The 17,582-nt window shown below is 35.0% G+C and overlaps 1 long non-coding RNA gene across 1 annotated transcript; it reads right to left on the bottom strand.

Moving 5' to 3' along the window:
• Positions 1–325: 325 nt before the first annotated feature.
• On the bottom strand, positions 326–2,429 carry LOC116712781 (uncharacterized). The gene is made up of 2 exons (XR_004337669.1): positions 2,180–2,429; positions 326–1,796 (listed from the first exon to the last, which is right to left on the bottom strand). It is a non-coding gene; the product is annotated as an uncharacterized LOC116712781 (long non-coding RNA).
• Positions 2,430–17,582: the final 15,153 nt, after the last annotated feature.

Genomic DNA, 17,582 nt, shown 5'->3' with positions numbered 1-17,582 from the left:
AGGTAATTTATTTTGCTAAACAGCAAAATAATCCGGAAGAAGTTGTTTAGAAAATTCTTTTTAACAAACTTTACATTTAGTAGCTGACATAGACAGTAGTATTTCATAGTGTTCTTTTAGACAGTATGAATCTGATCTGACATTTTGACTATCAGTCCAATTGCTTCTTTTAATCGTTTGCTGACCTGTTGGCCCTTCTGATAGAACTGATGTAAATGAGTTAACCCTATAAAGCCCACACCATGAAATAACTGACAGAAAATTCCAATTCTTTGAAACTGGAGCCTTTATTGGTCCCTCTGAACAAACAAAAAAAAAAATTTTAAAATATCATTTTCCATATATGAGTTTCATTTTGTATCATATTTGATACATCGGGTCACAATGCTCAAAGATTATTTTTTCTTGAACAAACAAAAACATAATAAAACACAAATAACTCAGATAAATTGTTAATTCTAAACATAAAAAGTGCTACAACAATGCAGCAATAACAAATCCACCAATGGAACTGGCAGGGTGGCAGTCTTGAGAACATAACATTTCAATTATTTTCTAGACATATTGTGGCTCACAACCTTTTTATTTTCCATTATGATAAGCTTGGAAACAGTTTCTGTCCTTGTTCAGACAAAGATGCACTCTGCATTTCTTACAGAACACATGGGCAAAGTGGCCCACACAGTGCTTGCATCTCTGTCGGGTTTCCCATGTTGGGAAATGATTGAGGCCATCCTTTCTCACATCAGGGGGCAACTCAGTGGTTTTCCTCCTCCTAGGAGGGGTTGGCGTTGCTTCCGGAGAGGACAAAGGTCTGCCACACTTTTTGACCTTTCGTGCACTTGTGAGGGCAGTGGCAACAGAGGCCTGAAACCTTCGCAGGGGCAGGTGTTTCTGCCTGGGATGCAGTTTCTCCAGATTTCTTCTGTAGCGGATCCATGCATTGATTACTGCCACTGTGATGGTGTGCCACCAAATGTAGATGTACCATCTTCGGGATCTGAAGCTGTACTTGTACAGTGCAGAAAGCATATCAAGAAGGTCAATGCCTCCCATGAACCTGTTGTAAGTGTCAACAATGGCCGGTCTGGGAACCATTATGTGGGTTTTGGCTTTTCAATCCCAACACTTCACACTGCCCAGTGGTTCAACACCAACAAAAGAAGAGAGCAGGTTCACAGCTTTGTTGTCATACCATCTCACAATGATGTTGTTTTCCTGGTTTACTCTGAAATCCAGTGACCCTCTTCCGTTTTTCTTCAGTTTTTTCTCATCCATCAGTTGGCAATTCTTCACCCTGTTCATTCGGACTGTGCCTATGTAGTAGATTCCTCTTTGTTTCAAGTGCTCTACCAATGGAACTGACGTAAAGAAATTGTCAGCAAAAACTTTGTGATTCTTTCCTGCTGGAAGGGTTGAGGTCATTTTCAGGACAACATCTCCTGTAGCACCAACATCAGATTTCTCTTGGTCAAGATTTCCTCCCCTTTGGCACACATCAAAGTCATATAGATAGCCACTTTGCCCACCACATCCCCACATCTTGAACCCCCACTTGTGAGGTTTTCCTGGCATGTAGCACTGTAGATGTGATTTTCCTTTGAAAGGCACCATGATTTTGTCAACAGCGTGACATTCTTCAGGTGGTCATCATCGCCGCTATCTGGGTGTTCCTCAATCCTTGCAGGAGTCCATTCCTCATCCTCATCCTCATCCTCCCCTAGCTGCTCAATGTCACTTGAATTCCCATCCATAATCATATTCAGAATTTCTTCAACAGTGTATGTCTTTGCCATCTAAAAAAACACACAGGCACAAAAAACAGAGTTTATTTTATCTTTGAATTGGTCAGTTTTCAATGAAAATAAGCAAAAGGTGCAAGTTGCATATCTATTTTTAAGCTATAAAGGTACCAAATTATGAACATGCAAACATGTCATTAGTTTATATGAAAAAAGACTGTACATTGCTTGAAATACATGTAAAATACATGAAGTACAATAAAAGACAATTGACTGATTTTTCAAGTTAACTGACCCACTGTATCAAATTTGATACATCACTTTTCAACACGGTTTTACAAAAAAATTATGATAAAATACTAAGTAATTTTACATTGCATCAACTCAGTAAGTGTTCCTATTGATAGTTCACCCCAAAACAATTTTTTTTTTCTTACCTTAACCTTCTAAAATTGGCAAAGTTTTCCTGCTGAAAACGCATGTGTCCCAGTCCTTTGCCATGGCAGTCTTGTAGTATCAGTGGAAAGGCCTCTGGCGAGAAAGTTACTACCCCCTGTTGGATTATCAGTGCACTACATGTGTCTAATTGTATACATCGGGTTTTTTAGGGAAAAAAAAGTCACACTGCTCATTTGGAGGTCTCAAAAACTCATGTATCACATATGATACGTTTGGCGTTATAGGGTTAAGTTTGTAGGCCACCTTGCTTTTACAAGCCTTGTGTTACACAATGGGAGGCCAGCTATTCAAGACAGATTCTCAACATGATAAATGATAAAGTTTTGTATTAAGAAAGTCATAAATATGTTTAAAGATGCATTGGTAAACAATACCGATAAACAGTTAATCTGGAACCAGACAAGACATTTTTGGATCAAGATCTTAGTTGTGATCAATTATTTGGATTGCACTTACATAGAAGGCAGCTCTTTAGTTTCTACTGGTCCACAAAAAGTACACTCCCATCTTCTTTTTGGCAGAATTAGTTAGAGGTTGCACCAAGCACAAGTCATCAGAAATGAAAGACAGGAGTAGCAAAGAGGATCTCATCAGTTTGAAATATCCTGCTCAGATGCTCTTTCCTTCACTTCAGTATATAATCATAGAAGGTGTTATCATACAAGAAATCAAATCAATATTGAGCATTGTTTCTAAAAAAAGAAACCCTTACTGAAAGTTTTTGTAGAACAAGATTTTGAGCTGGTCATTGATGTTTTCAGCTTGAGTGCAATCTGTTCAAATTACACCCATCCAAGTTAACGATCGGAAGCTTTTAAGTGAGCTTTTAGGCAGAGTCAGTGTGTCTCTTTATGTCTCACATCATACCAATAGGGATTCAATATTTCCAGTCTCATTAAGTGTTGGGACTTTAGCTGCTGTAACATGTCTACAGCATGTGAACTCACTAAAAACCTATAAGATGTGAAAATTGGACTGTAGTATTTATTGTGCACAGCAGCAAGAGGAATTATTGTTCATGCAAGACCTCACTCTGCCACCCAGCTCTTCACAATTTTTATTCAGAGAGAGACCTTCTCATAGCTGGGGAGCCCCTCCTTCTCTTTCTACGCCTTTTACAGAAATAGGAGAAAATCAATGAAACACCAATCGGAGTGCTAAACTGCTATGGCATCTGAAGTTTTCCCCTGCAAGCTTATGTAAAGCTCTAAGTTGAAATAACAAATTAATTTTACACCTTAATTAAAAAAATAAAAAATAAAACCATAAGTAGAGACATTTTGTATGAAATTTACTTGATACACTCTTCTAAACAGTTTTGCATTTGTACTGTTTTAGAGTTAATTGAGCTTGAAAGACTTTGACCCAGACTGCTACTTCAGCCTTTTGACATTTTGCAGTTTGTGATAAGAGAACTAAATTCTAAACAACTGAGCTGTCTTGCATATGAAGTAGGTCTGAAAGGACACACAACAGGAATACTAATTCAAGAAGTAGGCAAAAAGTAATGTGAGCTCATGTGTGCTTTGGTTTAAGCTGGTGAATTAACCTTTGATTCTCTATGTTGTTGCTAAAACATCACACTAAATAATGTACATAATCTGTGTCTTATGATTTGACCTTCACAGGTCAAAATTGATAGCCTTGTTTATTATTATCTCATGCTCACTTTTATCTTCTTTGAAGCCAGGCATAGCTTTGTAACAGTTATCTTGGCTATGCAAAATCATATTGTCTATGTGACTTTACAGGATGAAAAGGAGGACAAGTAAAAGAGACAACAAACCAGATATGAAACAAAATGTAATACTGTGCACACATTTGTAATTTAGTAATAGTAACAAAATGTTATTTAACTCAATGGTGTAAAATTAACTGACACCATTCAGAAGCAAGTTAAGCCACAAAAAGTCATTGCTAAAAAGTAAGGCTGTGCTGTCTTGTAAAGTGTAGTAGAAGGAAAAGCTTTAGTAGAATCAGACACATAAGCAACGAGGACTACCACAGGCTTGAGGGTACTGTGAAGCCAAGTTGATACAAGAGTTTGAGATATTTTGCTGCAATATTTTAATGTGAATCAAAGAACTGCATTGATTTTTCCATTAACTTAACCCTCCTGTTATGTTCGTTTCTGAGGTACAGCAATAATGTTCGTGGGCCAATTTGACCCGGGGAGTGTTTAATCATGCAATAGTGTCAGAAACCAAAAAATTCCTCCAAAACATTTTTGTATCTAATTACTAACAATTTCAATCAATATTTGTGCATTGATGTTTTGTTTTTTTTATTTCTCAGATATTAAGGATCAATGACAACAACCTACTCATTTACACTTTTTTATGTCCACTGAAAAAAACCTAGACACACAAAAAAAAAATATATATATTTCCTTGAAATTGATCTTTGGTAAAAAATTTTATATTACTTTTTTTTTCCACTGGGTGATCTTTATAATTGAACTTGAGACACACATACTGTTAAGGGTCAAATTGACCTGCTGATTAAAATCAAGACAAATGAGTCATGCAGAGAATATTAATGTTTCCCTCCACTTCTGCTGAGTGTCCACTCAGTGTGGATGGAGTTTGTCCACGGGAACAGAAAAGATTTCAGTCAAAAGTTGTATGAACACCTGCTTTCTCGCAGTTTCCTAGTGAAGTAAAGAGAATAATGAGAAAGTGGGCTTGTGTGTGTGGTGTGTATAAATAAATAAATATCCTATCTGAGGTAAAAACAAAAAAATACAACTTTTTTCTTAGATTAAAGTAAATTTTAATTTCATTTGAAAATCCATCTCTTAGACTTTCTAGTGAGAGTAAAAACACACGTGTGAAGCTGATTGAAGTCAAGGAGGAAGTTTCCTCAGTCTGAAGTGATTTGTGGTGCCATGTCATCTGCTGTAGATGCTCCAATATATTTTCTCAAGTTCAAAGTCAGCGCAGCTGTCTGTCATGTAGTGTAGAGCTCTCCCTGGCACCCTTTGTTGACAAACTTTATGGATATGCTAATTTAATTTTCCAACTGAACTTGACACCTGCCCACACTGCTAAAAGTACCAGTACCTGGTGTAATGGCCATTGTATCACTGTGCTTGGCCAGCAAACTGGCCTGACTTATGGTGGACTGTCAAGAAGATTAGAAACACCAGAGCTAAGAATCCAGACAAGCTGAAGACTTTTGTGAAAGCAAGTTGGTCATCTCAATAGTGCAAAGGGATAAAAACTGTCATGCAGGAAGTCATTTGAAGAGGCCTAACCAAATATTGAGTGTGTATATGGACATACTTTTCTTTAGTAGTAGACAACATACATCTTCAAGTGTACATAACTCCAACTGACGTTTTTTGCAATAAGTTGTCTAAATAGGTTTTAAGCTTTGTATTTCTTAACAAATTTTTTGACATTTTTGTATATTTGTTTAATTCTGTAATATTTTGAACAAAGTCTCGTCAGTGCTGGCCTCCATAGTTTGAATGTGTACTACAGGTTCTTTTTCCTGTTGTTTACAATGATACTGCTTGGGTAGCATCCATGACACAGCCTTCAGGTATAAAACCATCTCAAACGCATCCCGTGGCAAGTCAGGAATTGGAATTGTGAGCATGGAAAGCATTGATTGATAGTGTCTCTCAACTTTGCATATGTGATTTATTTGCATTGTGGACATGGAGTGAATTGGGTCTCCTCTGCACTAACTTCTGGCAGCGGTATGCTGCAGGACGACTGTATAAGACTGACTGGAGTGATAAGGAAGCGGGAGGGGCTCACGACATTACACTCGCTCTGGAAAGAGCGGAGCTGCAGTGGAGCTCCAGAACGATTGGTGCTTTCATATGTTATTGTCAAAAGACTTCAATAACAGAAAAATAGTGCTTGATTTGTCGCTTGTGACTTTTTTGAAGAAAAAAAAAGTTGCTAAAGAGATCTTAAAACTTGCTAAATATAGTGTCAAACTGGATAAGTAGGCAACTTTGTCACCATAATTAGTGACAAATTTGTCTACTTAAATATACATATTATGTAGCGTATACTATAGTGCTTTCACAGTGTGGTCAGTTACACTCTATGGTTTTCAGTAGCTATTGTTTTAACCGTAGTATTTACAATGAACAGAAATAAAAGTTATATTTACATTCATTACACATACACTGAAATATTTCTAAGTTTAACTTTTTGAATTTTCAATATAATCCTGTCTTGAGATGAACATTGATAATACATTTGAAAATAAAACACTAGCTTTGGTTCGTCAAGATAAACATTACTGTTTATAATTTGAGGATGCAAATCACTGACATGCATTTTTAGATGGGTCACATTATAAAGAAGTAAAATGTAAAAATCTGGCAAAAATATTTCCTCCAGTAATTGTCATGCAGTCACAGTCCATAACTGCTTTCTCTTACACAAGGATTGCAGGGCAGCCAATGTGATATAGAGCAGCTTGTGTAATTTTTTTCTGCCTTTATCACTGAGGGGCCTGACTACTGAGTGTGTCTCCTCAGACACGTCTTCTAAAGATATGGCTACAGGTGATTGATTGAATAATCTACTGCAGTTCTTATCTCAACCTTCTTCATCACTCCATTCAGTCTCCACTGCAAATGTCCATAACTCTTTATAGTATAAGATAGATTACAGGTGAACTAGCACTTTTAAGTCTATCTACAATCTTGGTCACACTTTTTCTCTTCTACCTGTCACTTTGCTTTGTTTCTTCACATGGTTCACAGAAAATGCATAGCTTGGTTTAGCATGAGAGCAGCAAAGCATTTGTTTTTTCTCTATTTTAATGTTTTAGGCTCCTTTAAACCATTATACTAATGAAATATCAAACCTACATACAACATTTATTGCTTAAAAGTTTCTTTCTATACTTTTCAGTTTGTGACCTCTTTTTCTACTAAGGGTTAAGAGTACAAGTCAATCATTGACTCTTCGTTTTAACCTTGGGATGTAATTTGTCTGCACATTAAAGCCAAATTTGACTGGATCTAATTTGGTTAAATGAGGATATCTCCCAGCTGAGATGGAATGAGGAAAGAAAATGCTGTGGCTGCAGCATTTCTGCCTCAAGAAAGATTTGCTATCCAAATACTCAGAACTAATTGTTTGTATATTTGTTATGCATTGGATCATCTAAAAATATCTTATATTAATCAATAAAGATAATGAAAGGCTACCTCTAAATTCTCCACCTTAACCTTAGATCAATCATTTTAATTGGCAAAGACACCTCAAAATTGATTCTAACAAAGTTGTTTAAATGGCTTTCCTTAAGCTTCAACCTCATTTACATTGAAAATGTGTGGGCTATGCTAAAAACCCAACACTGGACCAGGAGGCCTCCCACTTTTAAAGAATCTTTCTAGTTCTGCCAAGAAAAATGGTCCATTGTAACATGCAGCTTACAACTGAATTTGTTTCTCTTTCCATTTCACTCATTGTAGACTTTACATCTAGATACACAAAATAGGGATAAGCTTCTCTACAAGTGCGAAAACTCACCAATTTTTATTCATTTGGATAAACTACAATGACAAAAATTACAGAATCTGGATGCACTTGTTGGGGCAAAAGAAAGCAATGCCATGAGAGAAGCTAATTTGACACTGAGATCATAGTTATTTACTGCCAGTGGTAACTTTTATTGAACAGATACAATTATATCAGATGTTTAATTTGGTCATATTAAACATGAGATGTTACAGAATATTTGTAATTGGAAGAAAGCTACATCTGTGTGAACAAACGGAATAGTATTAATAGACTACTACTTCCTGGCTTAACATTGCCTTACTCATGGCTTCTCCTGCATCTTTTTGCCCCATCTAAAGTACTTGTGCTTTAGTCACACAGGGTTTTTGTCTCCTATTTCTACATCTTGTGCATTTTTGTTTTGCAGGTACATCAAATTAATGCAAAATCTTTCTTGCCCGCCAATGGTACTGATTGTTATTCTGTGTCAAGATGTTTTTTATTTTGCCACCAAATCAGTTCGAAGCATGAGTAAGCACCACAAAAGCTGCTTATTGGCAGATAGTCATAACTGGCGTAGGAGGTCCTGATTGAGATAATGGGAAATTAAATATTTAGGGAGATGGATAATCTAATCCTTAAAGCGTTAATGTGCTTAATAAATATTCTCTAAGAATTAAATGATAAAGTTAGCTTTTTCCCCATATATGTCACAAAACGCCATCCCTTTTTATCAATTTTATACTGATCACACAAGAGAAGTTGTTGTATCTAATTAAAATATCTGCTATATTTTAATTAGATATAGCAGTCTAATGCCTGAATGCTGAATGCTTTTATAGACTGCTCTCAGTCTATAAATAATTGAAAAAAAACATTGGACGTCTCACAAAAATGTTAATGAAATACACAAAATCATTTAAATACAAATAGGAAAATCTTTATTTTGAAACATGAATTGTGGGTTGTGTCTGTTCTTAGAGGTCAGTGTCAAAAGACATATAATTGTTTACCTTTGTTTCTGCACAGACAGGAGATAATTTAAACCAAAACTTTAGGAATGAAAACTCAAAATGTATTAATTCTTGGATTTTAACAGCTTAAATAAAATTTGTAAAGTTGCTGAGGCACTTAAACAGCAAATCTGTTTTATGCATCACAAAACAACACAACTAAGTAAAATGAAAACACAGAACGATTTCTCCCCATTCAAATATGAACCAAAAACTGATGTAAAAAGGGTGTCCAATATATTTTTTGTACCCGTCTATGAAGCCAGAGTATAAAACTGTTAATTTATATTGACATTTTCTGAGGTACATCCTGTAATTCTTAAGATTGTTACGTTCACCTGCTAATAATAAATGAACTTCCGTTTTCTACTTTGTTAAACTTCAGATTTTAAACTTCTTAAAAATAAGATAAAACATTGAATATGGGCAATTCTTTTTACCCATAAATCTGAGACCTTTCAAAAAAAAAAAAAAAAAAATGCAGAAAAAAGTTTCATTTAAGTCATGTCATCTTGACTTAAATGTGATCATGGCTTAAACTGCATACAGTCATGATCACATTTAAGTCATCTGCATAAGAAAACTGTTGAAAGGATTAAATCCTCCTTTCAGAATGATTCTCCTCATATCTGCAGGTTTTGCATCAGACTGTCATTTTTTTCTCAGCTCTTACTATTTCTTTTAAAGTCTACGAGTGTGTTTAAAAGACACATTTTCTAAGTCATCTACCACTCCTTTGTGACATACTGAGTGGTGGTAATAAAACAACAAAACTGAATAAACTGATAAATAATAGCAGGCTTTTCTTAGCTCATTTCATTTGATTGACTCAAGCTCACCCTTAAAAGGAAATGAACCAGGGCAGGAGTGACAAGCCTATTCGGTGTAAAGCATCGTGGGCATCTTAAGACCTCAGATTTGTGCATCGTGTCTTGAAAAAGCCACCATTTTCTCTCGTAGGGGTGGTTAATGAAGTGTGTTTCTCTGCCTGGGCTGGCAGGTTGATGAACTCACAGAATGGGGCAATTCTTTTCTCTACCCCAAAGAAAGGTAGGATAGGTGGATGGCTGTGAATCTGCTAGTTTTTCTTCCTGGTGCAAACAGAAAAGTGGAAGCTATACCAGCTTTGTTTTACAGATGTTAAACATTTGAATGCTGCATCTTCGTAAGCAAATAACTTCTTGCATTGTTCATGCAAACACAAGTCCTTTGAAAGTTAATTCAAAGTTAACACTGTGAGGTGGAAGCTGAGCTTGGAGTCTACGACTGCGGGGAGGTGATTTGTGAAAATAGGCAGTGCTTAGTGAGAGCAAACATTTATGCAAACCCAAATGGCTCCTGGAGATTAAGAACATCCTCAAACATGTATGAAAGTGTCAAAGCAACACTCCAGGTATGTTTTTGATGAGGAAATAACATTATGGCAAAAAAAAGTTGCTTTTACATAACATCTACTTTTTAAATTAAGAACAGGTGGTCTAATTGCTAATTAAGTGACATCTGAAAGCAATTGGCTGCACTTGATGTTTATTTAGTGGTTTCATAGTATTCTGTTGGTCTTTCACAATAAATCCCAATAAGATGTGTTTTAATGGGACCTGTTTTTTTACTTTTGTGCCAAAATTTTAATGCGGTGCAAGGATACAAATAATTTAGCAAAATGATTTACTGTCTATTATAAGTCTCATTAGTTGGATTTGCTATGTTAATGATAATAGCCCCCTCATTATTTGACAGTTAACCATGAGATAATATTGCACTGGACATTAAGCTAGGAAACCGATTAAATAATTTTTCTGTAACAACTTTTAGCAACATTCCAGAACATGAACACAGCATTTGGACTGAGGTGAATTGGGCTGTTATTCATCAAGAAATGTAAAGAGAATGAGGTCAGTGATCAATACTATTCTACAACAAGACTAGGACAACCTTGAAATTACAGTAGAGAAGCAAATCTGTGATCAGAAGATGGGCGGTTGTGGCCAACGGGATTGGATTTCACTTTGGAGAATGTGTGGGTCCTGTACAGGAATTAGTGGATTTTCTACACTGGCATAATTTCATCTATGAGCTCTGTATATAATTAGATGTTAAGGTCAAGGCAAAAGTTCCCATAATGCAATGTGATCAGAGGCAGTAAAAGAACAGGGGTAGAGGTTTACCTTTCAGCAGAACAACATGCAACTAGAACTGCAAATGAATGGTTTAGATAAGGGGTGTCAAACTCCAGTCTTCAAGATGTGCCACAGCTACAAAACACTGGAATGAAATGGCTTAATTACCTCCTTCTTGTGTAGATAAGTTCTCCAGAGCCTTGCTAATCACCTAATTATTTTATTCAGGTGTGGTGCAGTAGAGGCACATCTAAAAGTTGCAGGGCAGTGGCCGTCCAGGACTGGAGTTTGACACCTGTGGTTTAGATCAATGTAAACTCATATAAGCCTTATGAGATGTTTGAACAATTTACCTGTTCACTATAAGGGTATCAGCAAACATACTTAATATGCTATGTGTTAACACACCTATGTAATTCAGATTCACCATATTTCCGAATTCTCCTAAGAAATAATTTCCATGTGGACAGAATAAGGAGAATATATTATTGTATAACCAGCCATCATCTGTAATCATTTTTAAGCCGTTTTATTTTATAGTCAAAGGTAGTGACAATTTTTGTTTATAAGACAGTGAAGCTGGCATGAAATGCTAAGAAGACTATCTGTGATCAGCAGGTGTGTCAACATTCTCCTCTTATCAGGTCATTTCACACCAGCTTGCACTCCAATGAATATTATTTCACATCATATGCTTTGAAGATACTTGCCAGTGATATGGCCACTCTTGTCTAACTTTCTGCCGCTTACATTTGTTTTTAGAGAAACCTAGCACTAAAAGCTCAGATGTACTAAATTTTAATAAAACAGCTGATAATGTCTGGTTTAAAGTAAGTCAATATCAATATTTCATTTTACTGAAATAACAAAATTTCTCTGGGGATTTAATTTTTGCAAATGAAAGCTGATTGTAATTTGAGTTCTGATGACATTGCAAATTGTGATAACAAGAATTCCAAAAAAAAACATGGCTTAGGTTTTAGTCTAAAAACACTGTACCGAACAAAACAAGAAGAAACAAAGCTCAATTCATCTGTGAGGATCAATTACCATTTGCTGATATGACCAAGGTCAAGATTTATCTTCATACCTTTGAGCGTTCCTGTTCAGATCTATTATTCATCAGAGAGGAGCAGGAATCATAAACACACACACAGTGTTGGAAAAAAATGGCAAGCAGTCACTTGCATGTTTACTTACACAAAGTTATAGTTGTTCTCAAGGCAACAAAGGCAGAGTTTCTTATGAATTATGCAGATAGAGTGGATGAAGACCTAGTAGAATCAAATCAATCTTTCATCTTTGACGAGAGAAGGAGCATTTTACATCCGGAGAAGGCTAGGATGCAGACTTTTGAAGAGATTTCACAAACTGCTCATTGTTAATTAATTTTTAACATTTTATTATAACTGACTGTAAGTAGAAAGAAACAAAAAAGGACATACAGGATTTACTAAGAAGAATTTCTTGAAAATCTAAAGGGGATTGAAAGTAAGTACAATTCGTTGTTTTACCCACAACATCAAGTTTGAGATGTAGAAATACTTTTTTTTTTGTTTGCAATTTCTGTTAACTTATCAGAATGAATGATCTTTTTTCTCAGCACTCACAATAAGGTAAAACAAACACAAAAATGGGTTGCAGTTAGCAAAAGTACCCAAAGGTTTTGAGTTGGGTTTTTTTTTACGATTGACAACTTTTAAAAACAGTGGAAACCAGGTATTTACATCCATTGTACAAAAACAAAACAAAATACATTTTTATCTCAACATTTGACATTAAATCAAACCTTCCATATTATAGATCAGTTTCTTTTTTTTAAGATTGTTGTTTAAGATTAAGATTGTTTTTACTAGTCTGTCCTCCAGAAATCTGCATAGCATAATTTTGCTGTTTCTATCTTTAAGAAGAGACAGTGGAAAAGGTTTGTATCAGACAGAAAAAAATGTTTTATCCACTCTATGTACATATCTGTTTTCAACTGTTAATAAAACTACTTAACCAAGACAAAGAATAAAAATAAATAAATTCTGCTTATGGGTTCTCTAGCAGAAGGCACACAAAAATGACATAAAATTATTGCAGAAAAAACAATATAAAATGAAAAGTGCTGATCAGAATTGTCTTTCTAAGCTGATGTGTATCAGATTTCTCTTTGTGTAAGCCAAAGTTTATTATTTCTGATGAAAACTAAAATAAGTAAACATTTTAATTTGTTTGCTATTGTAAATCTGAGGGTCCTTTAAGAGAAAATAGATTGGTTCTGGAATACACTTTTTGTGGTTAGCTGTCATTTTTTTGGTCTTCTGTTACAGTTGTTTTTAAAAATCATTTCACTCACAAATATGAAAGAAGGCTTTAAGACTTAGTTCAAATTTAAAATTCAGTTTTATAAAGTATACTTTATACATTTATAAATGTTTTTAACAGACAACTGAAGGGTTTTCAGTCAAGACTTAATTTGGAACTATAATTTAATCCACTTTAAAAACTTTACTTTTAGTAGGTCCAGGTTAAGTTGCTGCCAACACCATGTTTCTCTCTGGGTTTACTGTTCTTCTAGTGATGCTCACTGGGGGTGTCTTTTTGAGGTTTAATTTTTCAAAATGTTACCCAAAACTTCAAGATTAGTTTCATCACATTAGAGCACATAGCGTTTCCTCAAAACTTTGTCTTTTAGTTGAGTAGCATGCCAAATGTCACAATATGGATGGATGGGTTATAAACTAATTTATCATGATCCTTTTTTGTAACATCACAAGAACCTAGCATTTTAAGTGGGGTGTATACACTGTAGAGAGCAACTGTACTTAACTGGTGATGTATCTGGGCCTCATCCAGCCTCTTCCTCTGACAGATGTAAGAGGCTCCATACCCTAGCAACCTTGAACACGATAAAGTGCACATAGTGAACAGATAAAATGAATGGTTGTTAACAGTTGCTATTTTGAGAACACCAGTGCTTTCACACTTCGAAGCAAAGCCACATGTTGTGCTGTGTGGAGACACCTATGCTCACTTTTGGCCACACAGTGAAAATAAAATAAAGAGACCATGTGCCAAATCTCAGAAAGAAGGCTGGGAATATGTCATAGGTGACAACCTTTCCATCACTCTTTAGTATTGGCAGACACTGAGTAGGTCCATGATTTCTACCTGTCTCTTACACTGCATGCATTGCTGAGATGTTGTTGATGTATGGGCAAATCTTAGTCAAGTTGAAAATTTGCTTAAAATCAGGGAGAAACCTACATGAAATATGACCAAATGTTATATTTTTCCCAATATAAGAACATATGCAAACAATATGCTGTGTTTACTTTAGTGCATTTATATGCAATATAAGGGGCTTTATTTAGTTCTATTTATAAAAATATTAGATATGACAAACTTTAGTAGATTAAATCAAATTATTATTTTAAAATATTTCAAATTGCATAACTTTCTTTAGGCCAAGTTTACCAATCGGTTTTAGAGCCTGTGATCTCATTGTATGAGCATGTTCTAAAGGCTCTAGGTCAAAAGACAATAATGTGGCATCACTATAAAATCAAGATAAATTATAATCCTATAATCTTTGGTGGTTTTAAAAAGCTGAAGATAACTTTTATTTGCAGTTTCCCCATGAGTTCAGCATTTATCTAGATCCTTATATAATTTGATTCGTGGAACAAAAATTTAAGTTTTAGAATGGCTAAGTCCAAAACTAGATCCCATAGAAGGTCTGTGAAATTACCTAAAGAGCAAAGTGGACAAAAAATGTTCTCAAGTCTTAACAGGGAGAATGGGCAAATATCCTCAAGTTAAGATGTGGAATGTTGATAGACAGACTCCTACAAAAGAACGCTAGTACCCATTGCAGAAACTGAATTAAAAGATGCTTCGACAAAGTAGTTTAAAGCACACTTATGCTATTAGGTTATTGCAATATTTTTTCCTTCTAACAAATTAATTTGTTTACTTGAATTGTACACACTATATGAGAAACATTTTTGAAATGATTCATCATGAACTCATTTCAATTCTCACTTGAAAATATTTGCTGTTTCACAAACAAAATTCAGAGGTGTCTACAGTTTTGAGAGCCACTTGAAACTCGCACACAATAAAAAGTCTGATGTTGGCAATTTTGACACGTTTGTGTGAACATCATTGCTTTATGCAACATGAAGCTAGTACAAAAAAGTAATACAGTTTAATAAATGGTAGAAATAAAATGTATCTTTTTGTTTATAAAAAATTACAAGGTCACAAAAGGCAAAATATTTTTCTCAGTTTTCTGAATAACAATTGAGTTAATCAAATTTCAAAAAGTAAAAAAAATGAAATGATTATAAAGATAAGATATTACAAAATTTGCACAAAAACACTATACAACAACGACAAAAAAGAAAAAAGAATTGAAAATGCATTGATTCTGTAAATCCCTGTATCTTATGTCAGTGGAGAGAAAGGCAATTTGTTCCAGGCTGTTTGAGGGTGCTTTGAAATCTTGGTTTTAATCAGATATTTAGCATGTAAAAGCATTTCTCATGCATCTTCAGCAGGGTCATTATGTGAGAGTCAATACAATCAGTAAGCTCATTCAAGCTGGACATGTGAGCAGCTCTTAGCAGTCCACACTCCTATGTTTCATTAATTCCTCTGAAATGAAATTCAGAGTTGCAGTGTCCCTCTTCCTCCACCCTAATCTAATAACTGTAATGATACAGATTTCTAAATTCAATCAGCTTAATCTTGGGGAAACAGACGCTTTCGATAGGGAGAGAAAGTGGTCCCAGCTGGTGAGTGGTGAAACTCTGATGGAAAAAAACTCGCTATTTTTGAGGGATGAGTGGTTGAAACATTTGCAAAATGGGAAAAATGTCTGTAATAAATGTGACTCTGCCCGCTATGCTTCCTTTATGAAATCACACAGAAAATTGGAACTATTGTTTGTGAGACAAAGCAATTTTTTATCTAAATATGCTTTGGCCCCTTTTGATAATGCAATTTTGCTCTGCTATGTTTGTATTGTCATGCAGACAAGGGTTCATGAGGAGGCATTTTGCTTTTATTTCGACAATATTGAACCAGATTGGGTTCAAATTCATGTCCATGCTATTCTATTACTAGGAGACATATTCAGATTTAGTTACAATTACAAATAATTTCAAAAATACTGAAAACTGTTTATAAGAGAAAATGTATTCTTTAAAAATTGACAGTTTCACTGAATAACCATTCATTGTTTCATCATAATTACTAAAAATACTGTAGGTGATGCTGCAAGCATGTCTTGTGCTGTAGTTAAACTAAACTAGAAGTTACTTCAGATTAAAGATCAAAAGTAATCAAGTGGCAATATGAAAATTTACTTATGCTTTACGTTTTGAAGTCACCTGGTTTGTTGTTGTGTTTTTTTGTCACACAATTTTAGTAGATGTGAAAAATTCTCCTCAGCTTCACTTTCAAAACCAGGACCATAAGCATGTTGTTTCTGACCTGTCAGGTTGCTAATCAGCAAGATATATGCCATTGCACTTGCAGTTTTGCTAAGCTACCTCTGCAGTCAGTTGCAGTTTCTTTCCAAACTTGCAGAATCTCTGTAGAGTTGTTCTTTTTGCAGAAAGTTCTAGGATAAGTTTGCTTTGTTGCCAAAAGGATTGCAGCATACATATATAGCAGTATCTGTTTTTCACAACAATAAGTGGTTTTGGCTGCCTTACTTGTTTATTTGCCTTTCTTTCCCCCTTTTTTTTTTGCTGTGAACCAAATAGTGAGCGAAAAACATGGGATTCAAAGTTTTATCAAATATATTCTTCTAGTCTGCTTGCATTTATTTTTTGTGCATCGAACTACTTGTCATGTTTTCAAGTAGCTTTATTCTTTCACATGCATCGCTTAAACATTGAAGATAAATAGTTTAATTGAAAAACAGTTCGTTGGAGTGCTTTCATCCTGTTTGTAAATGTTTTACCATTTAAAATATTTTAAATGGTAAAATATGTTAAATATCCATTTTGTTTACATTAAGTGGCGTTTTACCACAGTTGGAGAGTAGATGTTTCTCAGACTACCATGGGACTGCAATCTACAAACACTACTGAATCAATGAATGGATTCAATCATTCTACTTTAACATCAATGACACGTAGTTAACGGTGTTTTTTCAAAGGATGGATCAAATTGGTGGATTTTTAGAACAATTAACCAATTAGGTAATTTATGCTTCAACATAAAATAATTATTATAGCTATGTACTGTTAAACAATACTAAATATATTGTTTAACATATATATAAAAAAAGCTTTTCATTATGCATCACAGATAATGAAACTGCCCTGATTGTTTTGAATAAGCACAAAACCTGCACCCATCCTTGACATCCTTTCAGACAAGAGGTGGGTTCACACTTGGAAGAAAGTTTTCAGATTCAGCCATAGAGGTCAATTGTCAATCACCAGATACTCGCCTGCAAACTCTGTTGGCCAGCGAGAACCACACTGGAGAGCGAACCTCTCCAGTGTGAGTGTGAGGTTTCTTTCAGTGTAGACCCATAATGGTGTTTAGATTTCTTCACTGAGCACAATTTGCATCAATCTGCATTATCTTCATTCATACTTTTATTTAGCAATAGCTGTAGAATACAAACTTATCAAGCTTAATATTATGTGGTGTATTATGTATGCAAAAAATGGCTAAAAATGCAAAATTTTGTATTTTGCAGAATGGAAAAACACTGATTTTTTCTTTAGCACAAAATGTGCCAGTACAACAATGTAATCTTCCTCA

This window comes from Xiphophorus hellerii, chromosome 22, assembly GCF_003331165.1.
Source record: "Xiphophorus hellerii strain 12219 chromosome 22, Xiphophorus_hellerii-4.1, whole genome shotgun sequence".
Taxonomy (NCBI): Eukaryota; Metazoa; Chordata; class Actinopteri; order Cyprinodontiformes; family Poeciliidae; genus Xiphophorus; species Xiphophorus hellerii.
This window is presented reverse-complemented; position numbering and strand designations above follow the sequence as displayed.